Source organism: Ambystoma mexicanum, chromosome 11 (assembly GCF_040938575.1).
Source record: "Ambystoma mexicanum isolate Mex_15411 chromosome 11, UKY_AmexF1_1, whole genome shotgun sequence".
Lineage (NCBI taxonomy): Eukaryota > Metazoa > Chordata > Amphibia > Caudata > Ambystomatidae > Ambystoma > Ambystoma mexicanum.
This window is the reverse complement of record NC_090934.1, coordinates 779097773-779114906: the sequence shown is the minus strand read 5'-3', so window position 1 is coordinate 779114906 and position 17134 is coordinate 779097773.

Genomic DNA, 17134 nt, shown 5'->3' with positions numbered 1-17134 from the left:
TTGAAATATCTCCACTGGCTGCAAGGATCAAGCTTTAGGCCCTCTGCATCGTCCACAAGGCTTTCTGGGGCTGGGGCCCACACCACATCCAACTCTCTTCGTAAACACCTTCCTTCTCGAGCCCTTCGCTCAGCACCTCCACGTCTCTGAGGGTCAGACGCTTTGACAGGCAGAGAATGGGGGGTATATCTCTCTCCTCTGCTGGTGCCTCCCTCTGGAATGGCCTCCCTGCCCCTCTCAAACGTGAGCTGGACCACCTAAAGTTCCGAAAGCAGCTCAAGACCTTCCTCTTCGCTTCTGCTTTCTCTCTCCCCTGCTGACCAACCTGTGTGCTGCGCTGACTGGCTACCTGGCTACCCTCAGAGTCTCATGGGTGCCAGGCCTCCCCTTCACCAGTAGCCCCTGCACTGCCTCAAGGCCTACCATGCAGTAGGGGCTGTATCTGGAACCCTACAGTTCCCTGCCTCCTTGCACTTACACAGAGCCACTTTGCCCTGGCTGCCCTTACTCGGAGCGTTGCCTGCCCTGATTGCTTTCCCACCCCCCCCTTCGCTCTTACCCCCACATATGTTCTTTTGCAAATCTTTTTATTTGTGAAGAAAACAATGGGTAACTATTGTTATTTAAGTTAACATTTGAGACAACAAGTAGTTATTACAGATTCAAAAATGCAGAGACCTACCATATTGGGACATTGAGGAGAATAATAGATGTATCGGTAAGTACAGGACATTAAAAACGACCAGAATGGTGCCAAAAAACGTAATTTCAGTTTTTTCTGATGCATTATTTCAGGTTCCAGAATGACGATCCTACCGTTTTCAACCTAAATAAGGAGCATAGGAACAACGCAGGTTTTTTAACACCATTTGTGACCAGAGAGTTGGAGGTTGTTTTGAAGTGATTTACGTACATGTGTGTGTATTTAGTGATGGGAGATATGAGTTTACTAAAGGAAAAAGATCCACCTTAGAATTTAAATGCAGATTTGTATACTCTTCAGGTCGATCTGGAAGTATATAAAGATTTACAACAACTTTGAGACGAAAGGACTCCTCAAGGTTTCAAGGAGATTTATCATGAAGGGTAACCTTTTGGGAACATAGAGACTTAATATATCAAGACACATCAGTGGAAAATTGAATATTCGAGATCCTATTATAGCTCAATTAGTTGCATCTTTCACAGGAAGAGTCTTGAGACGAGAAAAAGGATGGGCTTTCTTAAACTAATTTCAAAGATTTGCACACATAATCAAGGTTGGTGGGTAACTTTTATGACTCGAGGTATATATTTGTCGTTTAAGAACGGGGCTTCATTTGTGGAGCACTAAGAGTACTTTTATATATTTTCATAATGGACAATAATATGAAGTTGATGGCAATTAGTACCTGATGAAGAAATTCTTACATTTCGAAACGCACAGAGCTTACTACAACATATTGTTTTACATCAACAAAGAAGATGAATGCAATACTTTTTGACAGTTATTCAAGGAATGATTCAAATAACCATGAGTATTTTTAAGTTGTACACTTAGCATGTGTTTTAAATATCTGAAATTAAATTTGAATTCATATTTTAAAGATAATAGAAATATGTATCTATATGTTGTATAAAAGTGTAAAGTCCAATATAGTAAGATTATTGAGAAATCGTAATAAATTGTCCGGATCATTCCAGTGTGTTGTCTTTCCAACCAAGGTTTTCTGATGGAGTTACGTTTGTTTGCAACACAATCAAGCACACAATGACACCTTAGTGTTGTGGAAGGTTTAAACTCCTGAGTCAATGGCATACCTCATAGCACACAAAAAGGGGCCAGATTGACACTGCATAAAGGAGGACAAACAACCGGCCCTTATCTCCCCAGTGGTGCCCCCAGAAATATGTTATAGGGGTGGCCTGATGAGGCCACAGGAAATCTTGGGGTGGTACATCAAAACAAAAACAACTGAATTTCTGGGGCCTGGGTCTGAAATACCTTCAACTTTCCCTCTGTAAATACATTCCCACTCGAGCTCTTTGCTCCTCCAACTCTCTCAGGGCCTGTCGCTTCTCCAAGCAATGAGTTGGTGGCAGATCTCTTTCCTCACCAACGGCCTCCCTGCAACTTGAGGAGAACCATCTCTGGTTCCGGAAGCACCTCAAGACCTTCCTCTTTGCTTCTACCTTTGCTTCCCCTCTCCCCTGCTGATCTGTCTGCTTTGGCACAAAGCACCTGGTTTTGCCACTGCTTATGGGCCCAGGTCCATGCCCACCCAGCCACTCACCCGCACTGCCCCTGGCAACACCTGCACTTTGGTCTGTATCTGTTACCCTACAGTCCCCTTACCTGCACTTACCAGACACCACTTGTCTGTGCTCAAAACCTGCACTTGCCACCTTGCTGGCTGGCACTACGTTTTGTATTCTTGTACCTCTTGCTCAGCACTTTCCACTTTTCCCCTCTCCCTTGCACTTTCCACCCCTTCCCTCCCCCCTGCACTTGCATGTTCTCAATATCACTGGGCCTAGTAAGATTGTTGTTTTGTCTCCCCTTGTTCCCCTCCCTTGCCTCGTCGCACTCTGAAACAATTGTGTATGAGCGCAATACAAATAATATATCATATCATAGCCGGAGAATCACCTAAATCCTCACTCACAAGTTTTTAATTGCCAACATGTCTGTCGCATATGGTGCACTCAGCAGGGTTTGACTTATGTAGGAATAGAATACTAGATGTATCTTGCCATTGGACTGCATTTACGATGGGAATGCACCCAGTGGTACATTTTACGCATTGGTCTCTGTTAGGCAGAATCCCGTGCAGTTCCCTCGGGGACCACTACCCAGGATTAGGACTACAGGTGAGAGCAATAAAAAATCCCCTTTGGTATCAGTCTGTACCACAAAGATTTAGTTGGTAGCTGTGGCTAAGCAGTCAGACTTATCTCAAGAGGGAGATGAGCAGTATTCAGGGTTTACACAATAGGTATCGCAGCACTATGGAACAAGGAAGCACTGACCAAAGCTTTTTATCAAAAAGAGAATATATTTATTTTATACACATCTAGTTCAACACATAAATCACAGTTGATACAGTAAGTTCAAATTCAGTCAAGGAAAAGTATATACAACTCCCTATTCAATTGTAGACAAGTTTGCGGTAGAGTGAAAACTGAGCAAAACGGCACAGTGAAAACCAACTACAAATGGCACTCTAGCAATTTGACGAAAGGGAGGGAAAGCACAAGTTAAACCGAAATATCTTCAGACACCCCCTAGCAACACTTCCCTGAAGTTTTGGGAACAAGTAATGCCTAGCAACACTTTAGCAGAAAGATAAGTGAATGAAAACTGAGCAAAATGGCACTCCACAAGTTTAAACAGTTGGAAGGAAGAGGGGTTTAGAAGATTCAGGTGCATCAACACATTTCTCATAGAGAATCAATCTAGTGAGAGCAGATCTAACAAATCAGCCAGAGTCAATAGTCCTGAGCCAGAGTCAGTGGTACAGGACCAAGAGCTTAGGAGCAAAAATGTTCTTGTAGCTGCAGTCAAGTCTTTGGTAAACGAATATTGAAAAGGTAGATGCGATGCGAAAGACAATGTTAAGAGATAGGGCGGGCAACCCAACAAATAGATAAAGGATTTAAAACACCTTTAGGGCTACCACGGGGGAAGGGAGGCCTGGCGGAACAATGTACCTTAAACGTGTAGAAGTGGCTCCTGCGGTGGCGGTTGTTCCTGGTAGTTCCTGCAGTTCGAGGGGTCCAGCAGAGGAAGAGAGGCTCTCGTCGTGGAGGAAGGTTCGAGTCACTGCACTACCCAGGGATGAAACAGCCGCGGTGCTGCCAAACGAAGTTTAAAAGGTACGCTCCTTTTAATCGCGGTCCAGGTCGATAGCTGCCTGGCTATCCGGTCTCCAAGTGCTGAGTACTGTCAATTTGACCAAGGCAGGTCCGAGGAAGCGATGGGTGAACTGGTTGGTCCCACCAGCTCAAGGGAAGAAGGCTCTTTCGATGAAGATCTCCTCTCGTCGTGTGGAAGCAAAGTTGTGAGACGATCCGGCAGGGCTTCACCGGTGGTGTAGATGCTGAAGATGTCTGTGGCTTCTCTCCCCTTCGGTTCCGTAGTTCCAGTGGCAACGTCTTGCTCTTCCAGTCCTCAGGACCCTGCTTTTATGCAGAAAGAGACCCATTCATACAGCCTAGCTGTCACTCACACAGTGGAGTGGTCTTCTTGGCGGGAGACCCTCCAGCCTATCAGGTTAGAGTGCGTCCTGAGTTGCTGCAGCAACTCTGTCCAGGGGTTCTACTCCCCCTGCCAAACAGACCCACCCCAGACTCAGTCGTCGAAAGGAGGGCTTCTTGGCAGAAGCCCGCCAAAAGAGCGAACAAAGGATCCCCGACCTGGGTTATGAGTTTAGAGTAAGACCCGAGAAAGAATTTCTATTAAAGTTCTGGCAAATAAAACCTACCGGAGTAAAGTTCATAATAAAATAACCCAGCGGTATGTTAGAGGCTGTCAGTAAAAGTGGTAGCCTCGAACAATGGGAAAATCCCATAGGAAAATATTCGCGGTTGAATATTTATGGTAGTAACCACTGCCACCAGCCAGAAACTTTAGAGAGAGGGACTTTAAGGTACCCCCTCGAAAATGAACCCAAGGGAAAAACTATTAACCCTTTCCAGTACCTCCATAGTAAGATGGTTTGTACTGGTTAAGTTCATAAGAATCGACTATTAAAGTCAATGGGGACTTCACATGCCCTGGGAGACAGTAGTCCGTGCCAGGGTATGGAGTCTATGTTTGGGGGTCGCTACGACACCCCTGTGTCACTGCACTGAGCGTGCTGGTTTCTATGGGTGAGGGAAAATCCCATAAGCATTAAACACAAAAATAGCCTAGAATACACATAGAAAAAATGCCTAAGAGTGGGAAAAAGAGTCTCGCTCTTAGCAGGTAAAAAGAAACAAACCCTTCTTTTTTTTTTTTTTTTTACATTTTTATTGGTTTAAAAACAAACCTATAATTTATTTTTGTTATAAACATCAATTCCTACACAAGATTCAATGAGTAAGCCCAATCCTGCCAAAGCCCAAATTGTCTATTACATCTTTCTCACAACCAGACATTAAGATTGAGGTAAGTCCGGTTTCAACAGATTCTCAATCACAGTTAGGAAAGATGTGAGTGGAAGTATCAACTTCATGTCGATCCCGTTGAACATTTTCTCCCACCATTCATCTGCACATAGTGAAGGATGGTCCTTGGCCCATGAGCCTAGATATATTGATCGCACGTCCCTCAATTTACTACAAAACAATACCAAATGTTTAAGGGTCTCCACCTCACATGCACATAGCCTGCATGCTGTATCTAGGGATGCATTACGATCCCATACTTTGAACCGCTCTTTAGTTTTGAAAGCGTTCAATCTGAACAGCATGAACATTCTCCAGCATGGAGTCTGGCATGGATTCACATGGTCATGAATATTCCCCGTCGTCAGGCTGGAAATCCTCTGTAAAGAAAAAAATCAGTATCAGTTTCGTTTCTGTTCTGTCTTTCGTAGTAGTAACCAATCACTGATCTCTGCATCATACTGACCACAGCCAATGACTGCCATCTCCCTAAGCCCCGCCTCTGGCAGCCATCTTCAGATTTGGTAGCACGTGAAGTGGCAGTATGACCAAGTGAAGAGCCGCAGAGGAGTAGGCGGAAGGGTTCGCATGTGAATCCATGCCAGACCCATGCTGGAGAACAACAGTTACAGGTAAGTAACTTGTTCCTTCTCCAGCATGGGGTCTGGCATGGATTCACATGCTCATGAATATAAGAAATACATAGCGGTAACCACATGCACAACCACGGGAGGTGGCAAAGGCTCAACATTAAGCAATACAACAACTCAACATTAAGCATCTCTTACCTCTTCACCAGGCTCACCTTAAGCGAACAGGTTGCGCAGCACTGCTTGGCCGACCCTGGACTCCTCCCTGGAATCCCAATCGACGCAGTAGAATCTCGTGAAGGTGTGCGTCGACCTCCACGTAGCAGCCCTGCAGATGTCCAGCAGGGGCACACCAGATAGGAACGCCGTAGTAGCAGCGATCGCTCTGGTCGAATGGGCTCTCGGACGGCCTGGCAGCGGTCGGTTAGCCAACCGGTGGCAGTGCATGATGCAGCCGGAGAGCCATCTGGAAATAGAAGACTTAGAGAGAGCCTTCCCTTGATTCACATGTCCAAAGTTCACAAACAGCTGTGATGTCCTCCGAAAACTCTTTGTGCGGTCCACGTAAAACTTCAGCGCTCAAGCCACATCCAGCGAGTGCAAAGTCCTCTCGGCCGGCGACGAAGGAGATGGGAAGAAAACAGGTAAAACCAGGGGCTCGTTAAGATGGAAGTCCGACGGCACCTTGGGCATAAAGGAGGGGTGCGTCCTAAGCACCACCCTCGAGGCATGGAAAGTCAAGTATGGTGCTTTGCAGGATAGGGCCTGGATCTCTCCCTGTCGTCGTGCGGAGGTAATGGCCACCAGGAATGCAGTCTTCCATGACACAAACTTCATCGGTGCGGAGTGCATCGGCTCGAATGGGGGCCCCATAAGCCTAGTGAACACCACGTTAAGTTCCCACGCCGGGGCCGTCCATTCGTCCAGGTAGGGGTAGACGTGAATCCCCTGTATTAAATGTCCTTACTTCAGTCGGTACATCAGCCATCAAGGTATTGTCAGATCTTTGAGCGCATGTCTCCGCCCAGTAAGCATGCCAGATTTTTAACTGTGCAGCATCCGGATTGTCGTGCAATGTTTCCATGGTAATGTCGAATTCCACAAGTAGATCTTCACAGCGTTTAGCCCACATTGCTACCATGGTATGACCCTCGGAAGCTATATCATGTAGGATCTGAAACTGCGGAATGTTCTCTCGTTTCTGTGTTTTACGAAATAAGGACAAGAGGTTCCAACAAATTCTACCATGCAGTGAGGTTAGTGCCAATTCATATCTTATACATGCCGTGGACAGCCCCTTTGGCAAACTCAATGCTTTGGTCCAAAACATGTTCTCTAGTGTAGCCCATAAGGTGTCGGGACATCCCAGCGCATTTTCAACTCTGTACGTGAGAATTGGAGAAACCTTTTGTTGATAAAAATTGCGAACTGGAATGAGCGAAAACCTTCCAAATTTTCTGTTTATAATCAACGGTTGGCAAGTTGCTGACATTTCCTCCTAATTTCAATGATCCATGTGCCATCATTTATATTAGCTTATCCGCATGCCCAGATATTTCACACTGCTTGATAAGCCTATCAAATCGTGACCCAGCTTCCATTTGGTTTTACTTTTGGTTTTGTTTTGAACAGACTTCAAGTTATTGAGCACCAGGATTTCACATTTAGAGGTATTGATCTCTAATTGGTTCGTGCTCACGTATTTGTGTACTGCATCCAGCTTTCTTTGTAGGCCGATCGCTATTATATCTAGTATGATCAAATCGTCTGCGAATAACAGCCACCTAATATGCGACATATGGAGTTTGGGAGGAAAAGATCGAACAGAATTTATGGTGTCTCCAATGTCAGATATGAAGAGGCTAAAAATAGCGGCGACCAATGGGCAGCCCTGCTTCACTCCCTTAAACGTCTTAATCTCGTTGGAGAGCATTCCTGCTTGGTCTAGTCGTATACGAATAGATGTGTCTGTGTGTAGATCTTTAATTGCATTTACCAAGCCAGGTGGACAACCCCATAAACTTGTTCCACAGTATTTTGCGGTTGATGGTGTCAAATGCGTGGGAAAAATCGATGAAGGCAAGGTAAACTTTGGTGTTAGTACGTATGGCCTCCATCTTCAACAAGTTCAGAATAAGTAACTTCAACGGACATCCAACGTGTTTGACGAACCCAGCTTGTCTTATATCCACCCTATTTGCCTTTTTCGACCATTCAATCAATTTTCTTTGTAGCACTGTAGCGTAGATTTTACCAAGAACGTCTAACAGTGCCACCGGACGTTAGTTTTTAGGGCAGGCTCTGTTTCTTTTCTTAAAGATGGGCACAATTATAGCCGATTTCCAGGACCTCGGAGTCTGCTGTTGTATTCTTATCCTGTCAAACAACTCCAGACACACCTCTGCCCAGGGTGTTGCTTGATTGTGAAGTTTGTTAGACCGTCTGGTCCGGGGGCCCTGGAGTTGTTTGCTTTTTTTATAATGGCCATAATATCTTCTTCAGAAGAGTATGTGTCCCACGATGCTTCGAGTAGGGTAGATGGAATTGGAGTGACGTCCGGTATACTGTAGAGAGTCTCATAATGTGACTGCCAATCAGCTTCTGTCACCATGCAGGCTTGAAGTGCCATTTGAGGTGCTTCGAGATTGTTAATAATACGCCAGAAGTCTCCACTATTGTAGTTTTTCAAGCACGTCAGCATCTTCTCTGCGTCCTGTTGTACCAATAGGTGCCTATGACCTTTTAACCAGTGTTTATAGTTTTGTTTTGCCAGCTTGTTTTTCGCTATTCTTACATTAATCAGAAGCATTTTGTTTTTACGGATTATCGAGCGCATTAGACGCTTCCTCTTTAGTATCTCTAAATCGAAACAATGGCTATTTTTGAATGACACATTTTTTAGCCCTATATTCTTTGATTTGAACACAGATAACAGCGGTGTGTATTCCACTGTTGTACCATCTCTGTGAAATTGCTCTGATAAATTTACCATGTCGTTTGTGTTCAATCTTAATCTACTAGATTCCACCTCAACCTGTGGTTTCCACTCTAAACCAGGCTTGTTATTAGCAATTACGAACTCCATTTTTAACATGTCATGATCGCTATTAAGCATGCGGACCACCTTTAAAGATTTGACTCGGGAGTGAAGGGCATCCGATGCAAACATGTAGTCAATGGTGGATGATAAGTCGCCTCGATGCCACGTTGCACCATGTGGAATGTCTCCACAAGTACATCCATTTAGCATCGATAAGTCCCGAGCTCTTATGTCTTCTAGCCATTCCTTTGCAATGTTTACTTTTTGTGATTTTAATGGTGTAAAGAAGTCTGTTAATGACACCACAGATTAGTAAGTTTATTGGTCGTGTAGCTTCCATCAAATCGTCAATTGTTGAAATTTGATCTATAAAGGAAGATGAGCCCGCCCTCTCATGATTCCAATATATGTGTATAATATGTATGCGATCCAAGCAAGCCTTTAAGTCATGGTGTTTCCCAATCTCAGACACCTGTATGTAAGGGGAGTAGTTTGTCGAATTCAATAAATTGTAGCCCGATGATCTCCTAATAAGCGTAACCAACCCTGCCATAGGACGACCCTTTTCTAGTGTAATGGCTGGATTGATGACGCCATCAAATTCAGAGATCACAGGTAGGGTACTCATCCATGTCTCTTGCAAGCAAGCTACATGGATTACTTGCAGCCAGTTTGTATTAAGCAGATGTACAAATCCTCTCGTGTTCCATGATATAAACGTGCAGGATGGATTGGATTCCTCACTCTGGCATTAACTTAATCTGTTTTTGTTTAAGGATTTTGCCAGCCAGTTCCAATTATCCATTTGATCCTTAATCATCGGGCTGCTTGATGGAGTGTTCGCAGTGGTCTTACAATTGATTCCTCCGTTTATGGTGATCTAATGATGTCCATCTTACTATTCAAAGCATCCAGATGAGTTTCAGAAAACGAGATCTTCGGCAACCCAAATTTTAAGATGCCATGTGGTTTCTGGGAATCAAGATTTTGCTTGTCGGCTACCTTCTTGATGTTATGTGGGTCATCAAAGTGCTCCTTCTGAGTAATTGAGTCAGGCGTTCCTTCTCTCGTGTGAGAGAGTCGGTCAGATGACGTTGATTCCGTAACATATTTCAGCGTTGTCATTGAACCTGTAAGCTTCAAAGCCCAATGAAAATAAGGCGTCTGCAGTCTCTAAGATCGCTCCTGCAATGATGTTTGATGCTAGATGCAAGATCACCTTGTCGTTCCGTTTTTCATTAGGGAACTCTACAATTTTTACGTCCTGAGAGCTCAATGCTTGTAATTGGGGAATATGGTGTAGCAGCTTTATAACATTTGTGCGATTCAAGATCAGAGTCAATTCTCTCAATCAAGATCTTTGATACAGGGATATTGATTTCATGAGTTTTGTTTTTCTGAGATTTTGTTGTATCAGTGGACTTGACAAATCTCTCCGTAATTTGTTTGGCCTTGGGCCCGTGTGGTGGGCGTTTTAGTGGTGGCATTGAATAATTACCGTCGGGCATCTCATGACCAACACTTGCCCCAGCGGATGGCAGTTGGTCAGGCTTCATAATAGGTACGGTGGTTCCCTCTAGATTAGCCCTAGCTAGAGCCCTTTTTTCTTGTAAGGTATAGAACACTGGACTTAACGGCAATGTGTTTGCCACGTCAGTAGAGTTTTCAACAATAATTGAGCATCTTCTTTCACTGTTAATCACATCTCTGGCGTTAGTCTTCCCGTCAGAGGAAGTGAGCGCGGTTTTCGTAGGTAGCGCAGCCCCATTATCAACTGGCAAAGTAAGTGTAACCTTTCTCGGTGGTTCATGTAGTTTTGGACTATCTGATGCAGCCATACCTACAAACCGGGCCAGCGGCTGCTCGCTGTTCTCGCAGTCTGAATTGTTATAGACAGATAGATCCAACAATTCCTCCGAGCTTTCATGCAAGGCATCGTCGATCTGGATGACTTCCTTCTCTGTTGATATAGATGGTGGAAAAATTGTTGGAGTATTATTTTCAGGCACCTTCAAAGGAAGACCAATAATAGGTGCTTTTACCTTCTCTACAAGTTGTACCACTTTAATGTTCCGTAAAAATTTTCGGGCCCCACAAGCTCGATTCATCTTCCTCCCTGGAAGGTTTTTAGATTTGTTTGTTGTTTTTGAGGCTGTATCGGTTTTGTTAACGAAGTAGGGTGAGAGCCACCATTAAAGATGGCAAACAAATCGGCTGTCTTAGGATGAGTTGTCTCGACAGCCACTTCTTTAGTGGTAGATGTTATTACAACATTCGGATTTGTTGAAGATGATGCAACTTGCACGCTAAGTTGGGCCAAGTTAGCTGTGCTTCTTGCCTGCAGAAAGGCACTGTTGAAGGAAGTATCAGCCGCAAATCCAATCGGGACAGTAGTGACTACGCCGTCTAGATTAATGGTTTCGCTGTTCGTAGGCGACTCACAGGTGACTGATGATTTCGTCTTGCCAGTAATAAATTCTGTACTTGGAGTTCTTCCTTCCTTTGATTTTCGCGCCCTTCCAATAGTCATTTGAGGCCATTCCCGCATTCAGCGGAGCAGGATTACGTTTTGAGGCATCAAAGACCTCTTCTTGATCAGTGCAAGTTGACTGAGCGTCCTTTGCCAGTGCTAAGATTGGAATGTGGGAATCAGGAACTAGGACCATTGCATCTGGAGTTTGAGATGTGGGAGATGCGGCCCGATGGTTGTGGCGAAACAGCGCCAAAGCCTCTTTAGCAACCTCTGCCAGTAGTTTTTTGTCAAGGGCATCATTTCTTTTATGGTCGTTCACAGATGAGAGTAATGTCATCATTTCTTGCGTGTTACTTTGTCTTGACTGCAATTCCTCCAGGTGTATCAATTTAGAGTTCATTAAAGCTACCAGGGTTGTTAGATCTTTAGTACTGTCATTAATGGACTTATATAGCTTTGTGAATGGCACCATTGAGATGGCCATTGAAGAGGTTAACAGAGCTTGTAATTCATTAAATGGTACGTGGTCACATCTAGGCTTTTGAGCCCGCAGGCTATGAGATGTCTTTTGTAAATTTTTTATTGAGGCATGGTCATATTAGACCTCCTTAATTTTGGGAAAGGACGATCCACAGATGAAGAGTCAGATGTTGAAGAATCATCGGAGACTGAAGCAGTACTCGGTCTCAAGTCAGATGTATTTAATGCATTGTGTTGATTTAAGACATGCATGTTCCGATTACTAGAAAGTCGCTTTTGAGAGTCGAGCACTGTCAATGGAGAAGTCTGATTCGGCTCATGAATAGACTGCCCTTCACTTAGCCCAGGGCGTTTGTATGTGACCCTTGGCCAGATATCCTCATTGGAATTCAAGAGATTATGATTGTCTCTTTAAGGATATTCTAGTGCCACCTTCATTTTCTAAAATAGGTTCAGGTAGGTGTTTTGGAGAACGTGTTTTGTTTATTTGGAGCAGGTTCTCTAGCACCCTATTTACCACCGCCAAAGAATTTCTCCGCTCATAACTGCCTACTGCTGTCGATCCGGGGTTCTGCGTCATGGCAGTACCAAGCACCTCCACCGGAGTAGACTGAAACCGAGAACAGCAGGGATCAATGGATCTGGCACAAGCAGCAATGGCGGCACCGCAGCTGCCCCGCTCGAGCGCCCGGAGTCCCTGGGGACGCCCACCGCATCGGCAGCTGCAAGCACAGCCTCCACGCCATACGGTTGCCTCGCCTCAAGGCAGCGGACCCGTGGCGGAACACCGACAGCAGCCGCATCGAGGAGCCGCCGCACGGCACCAAGCCCCAGAGGCCCCCCAGCATCCTCACAACCCCAACCCGGAGGAACAACCAGTGGTGGAACTGCGTTAGCCACCTCACCCCCGCTCCCCGGCCCGGGCACACCGCACACTCTGACAAGCTCGACAGCCCGCGCGGCCAAGGCACACAAGGACGCCGGCACACCTCCACTCATCAAGGAGTTTCCCCGCCCCTCCTGGCTGCCAGTCAGGCATCGACAGCCGCGGCGAGGCACACGCACCAATCCGAGGTGTAAGTACAATGTTATTGTTATCTGTGCATGATGCATCAATGTTTGTCTCATCAAAGACTTGTATCTCAGTAGCAGTTTCGGGATCAGTAGTGTGATTTGCTCCACCACCACCAGCAGTAGTAATATGGGTATTTAAATCAAATACCTGAATAGATCTTTCTTCTTGATCCGAGGCGCAGGAGTAGTATCGACTAGCCTGAGATTGTCTCGATCTTTGTGCCATAGCATCTTCATTCCTGGCACAACGCTTAATTTGCGCTCGAGTCCGTGGTGATGGGAGGGTTGAAATGCCGGCAATCATGTCAGACACTGTAAGAGTTTGTAGTTTTGAGGAAGTTTCCCTTGCCACGGCCACTCGCCGTGAAACAAACCCTTCAAATCCAGCAAAGCTGCTGGGGGACTCTGTAGGTAAGGGAAATTAGCCATAAAATGAGAATTCTCCCTAACACACTCAACAAAATAATCTTGGAAGTCGGGTTGCTGGTAAAATGGGGGTCTACCAAAAGGCTTATTTTCAGTTTCTGAAATGGCAGCTCTTCTGCTATCCCCAATTTAGTTTTCAGAATGTTGCTTGTAAGTTTGAGCAACACATCTTTCCTTTACTATTTTCTGTTTCACTGAGAACACAACCCAAGTAAAGTCGCCACCTGCCAGTGTGCATAAAGCCAGACAGTTCAAAAGTTAGACTTTCTTAGGAATACTCTTTCTTCAGGTAGTGGGTGGGATTTGCCATGGGAATTAGCATGGCCATGGGCAGTCAGTGGGCTGGGAAATAAAACTCCCTCAAGTGTCCCTCCTCAAAAGTCCTGTCCTTAACTGTACTCTGGTTCAATAGTTTCAGCTTACAGCACAAATGAAAAATAGAATGAAGTAAAAGTGAACCTCTCTGGTCAATGGTTGCTCTAGTGAACTCTCCTCTGGTCCTTGGCTCCCTTGCAGGTGAACCTTTGGTCCATCCCTCCTTTGGTCTTTGGCTCTCTGGTGAGTTGGTGGCAAAAACAAGAAGCAAAACGCTTCAATTTTCTGTCCATCATATAAACAAGTACCTTAGCTACCTGAAACGCACATAACCAGTGCGCCACACAGCTGACAAAATATCTAAAACGTTCACCGTACAGAGCCACATCTTTTAAGATCTGCAAACATCAATGTTGTAACAAAGCAATGTTGGCCTGATCCCTCTGCTACCACATTAGCCCCCTATCCTATTACTTGCAGATTCTGAAGCTCCTAGAAAGTGTGAAAATGGCAAATCGTGTGCAATGAAAGACTCAATATCATAGCATAACAGGACATTTAAATAACATGCCATAGCAGCCACTTACTCTGTATGTAATCTGAGCACTGAACATGTTACACGTTATTACAGGGTAAACTCTCCAAAAAGAATCTTATGGTGCAAGTGGCACCGTTTAATACACCCGTCCGTTTGTGAGGATATCCTAAATTATGCTTCTAAAAGTAAGTTTTATTTTTACGCCCAGGTCTGCAGATCAGAAAATGTATGTATGAATAGTAAACACCCGCTCGTTCATCTATATGCACAATCCTTTGACTGGGCCACGTTGGTAATCCCAGAATTCACGTTCTGGCAGTTTTCATTTATTGGATATTTGTAAGGCGCCCATTCAACAAATGGGGTTTCAAGGCGCCACAAGACAAAACAAAAAAGGCGCGGGGGTGGGGAACAAGGGAGAAATAACGGTCCTACTAGGCCTTGTGACATTCGTATCGTGCAAGTAACAAGAAGAGGGAGGAGGGGAGGGTAGGTCCGTGCAAAGTGCTAGGGTGCATGGGGATGTAACCACTACCACCTTTATATCTGGCACTTGCCCTCCTGAAAGGTCAGGAGGGCAAGTGCCAGGGATTGCATCTGGTGAAGGGGGTGATGGTCCACATGCTAAGTGCAAGGGATGGTGGCGGACTGGGTGGGCGGGCCTGGTGCCCTGAGGATACCAGGCAGCTAGTCACTGCGGCAGACAGGGTTGTTAGCAGGGGAGAGGGATGGGAGAACAGACAAGGAGGGTCATGAGGAGGTTCCGGAACTTAAGGAGATCCGGCCCAAGCCTGAGGGGGGCAGGGAGACTATTCCAGAGGGAGACTCCTGCGGAGGCGAGAGCTCCAACCCCCCACTCTCTGCTTGGCGAAACGTCTGATCTGCAGACAGTTGGAGCTAGGGTAGAGCATACAGAGGTGCCTGGGCAAATAAGCCACCCATGTCCAGGACTGCCCAAGCACACCCGTGAGCCTTTCATGTACCCAACATTGCATCGTTAACTATTTTACAATTCTCCAGATTTGCCTTGGAGAAACAGCCCAATTATCACAGCACTTAAAGGAACACAAAGTTATTGATATGGGGGAGGGGGGCACAATACGCCACTCCTGGGCAAGCCTAGGCACTCAAACTGCTACAGTGATGATTTGGGGCAATACCAAAGCATGTTAACATAACATGAGATTCAAGCAATGAAGCTTTTACTGTAAAATATTGTAGCCGTTATGAACACATTCTTCACAAGTAAATTGTAGATTTTCTTTTGTCCTGAACCTAAAAAAATCGATCAGACGCGTGAATTCCTCCTTTAAAATATATACCTTTTTTATTCTGCTACAGCCTTCTTTTTTAAACATTTTTGTGCATCTTTTATTGGTTAGAAACTAAAGGCATGTGGATTTTAATCCGGCTTTTAGCAGTTAACTCTAATGCTAGAAATGTTTTTTGAGTGGAAATGAATTCAAGTTTGTAATCGTGTTTTCTTGGTGTCAATTGTGTTTTTTGTAGTATGACGTTTCTTTTTGTAAAAGACTTTTGGAAACTTCGTTTTATGAATGATGATTCGAAATAAACCTATGACAAGTTATGCTTTGAATACAATTAGAAAAGGCAATTGGGCAACCATACTGTTACAGTTTTGAGGAGTTATTTTGATTTAGGACCACTTTGGCCAGACTATTCTGTCCACATGGGTTCTGACCGGTGGATGCTTTGCAACTGAATCGCCGTAATGAAAGCAAGTTGAATACGGAGTTTTTTTCTTATGCGACAGAATTTTAGTTTGAAGCACTAACTTGGAAATGCCACCGTGGTGATATGAACGCGCTACTGTTTCTGAAGATAGTTGTAAAGCATTTGTTCAAGGAAGAAATGGCTTTAAGTACAGTTGGTGCGCGTTTGACTGAGGTTTTCTCCTAATTGTCTCCAGCGAAAACGTATTGGACTATCGAAGTAAGCAATGTACAAATGTGAACTGCTGGAGGAAGTGAGCGCAAATCATTTTAGTGTTGCTTTTCTAAACCCAGCAGGCCACTAGACAATAGCCAATGCTGATCTTTTTCGGAGCACAGAGGCTAAATACGGTTCATCAGCCAGCAAGGAGCAATTACTGGCAGTCGCTTGAGGAGGGGCTTACATTTAAAGAGGGAGCATGGGGGGTGGCAGTGGTTGTTCCAACAGAGGTATATGTGTGAGGAGGGGGTCTTAGATGTTGTTTCATTTGTAAAGCCATTGTCTTGGCTCTCCCCACCTTGCAATAACAACATGTTGTTGCAAGTTGTCAAAGGCCTTGTGGGGCAGCACGAAGTATATTTTTCAATCTGCCCAACGCATACCAGTGGAAGAGTATTTCTCCAATGGGAAGGCTTGGAAATGAGTCCTGACACGTGGAGGAGACATAAACACTGCTGATGTGACCTACTAATGATATTTACATGCTTTTTTTAAGAGCATTATTTATGCCTCTGGAAATGCCCTAGCTGTGTTAATGCAAGGGCATGCACTAGTGGCATGGAATACACACCGCTGCAGCATTGCCGAACTTATTTCCAAACTGCAAACCCACGATTGACAGCCTAAGAGCCAACATTCCTTGTGACTTCATGGCACTTATTGGGGTGCCAAACAGCCAACAGGGTCCCCTTTAGTTGCCCTTCTAAAACGGAACACAGGTGCCAAATTTGTGCTTTTTTAATTTTTTTTATTTGCCAGCTGACCCAGAGTCTTGTGAAATGTCACCTTCCTCCCTTTTTCTTTCACAATGGGACAAGGCTGTTGCATCCCCACAACCCAGCATAAGGTTTGTATTGTCACTAATTACTTTCCTTTTGCACCACCCCGTCATTCGTCCTTGTACCACGACCTGGTTTTTGAGTTTGGACGGCATCTGATGTCTAAAGACTAGGACATGTGGCTTTGTCACACTTGGCGTGAGTTGCAGTTGTGCCCCAGCCTATTTTCTTCATATAAATATTCTAATGGTTTGAGCTATGGATAGTGTTCAGTGTGCAACCATAGATCAGTTGTTTGGCATCAGGTTATAAGTAGTCCTACAACTTTTTTTTTTT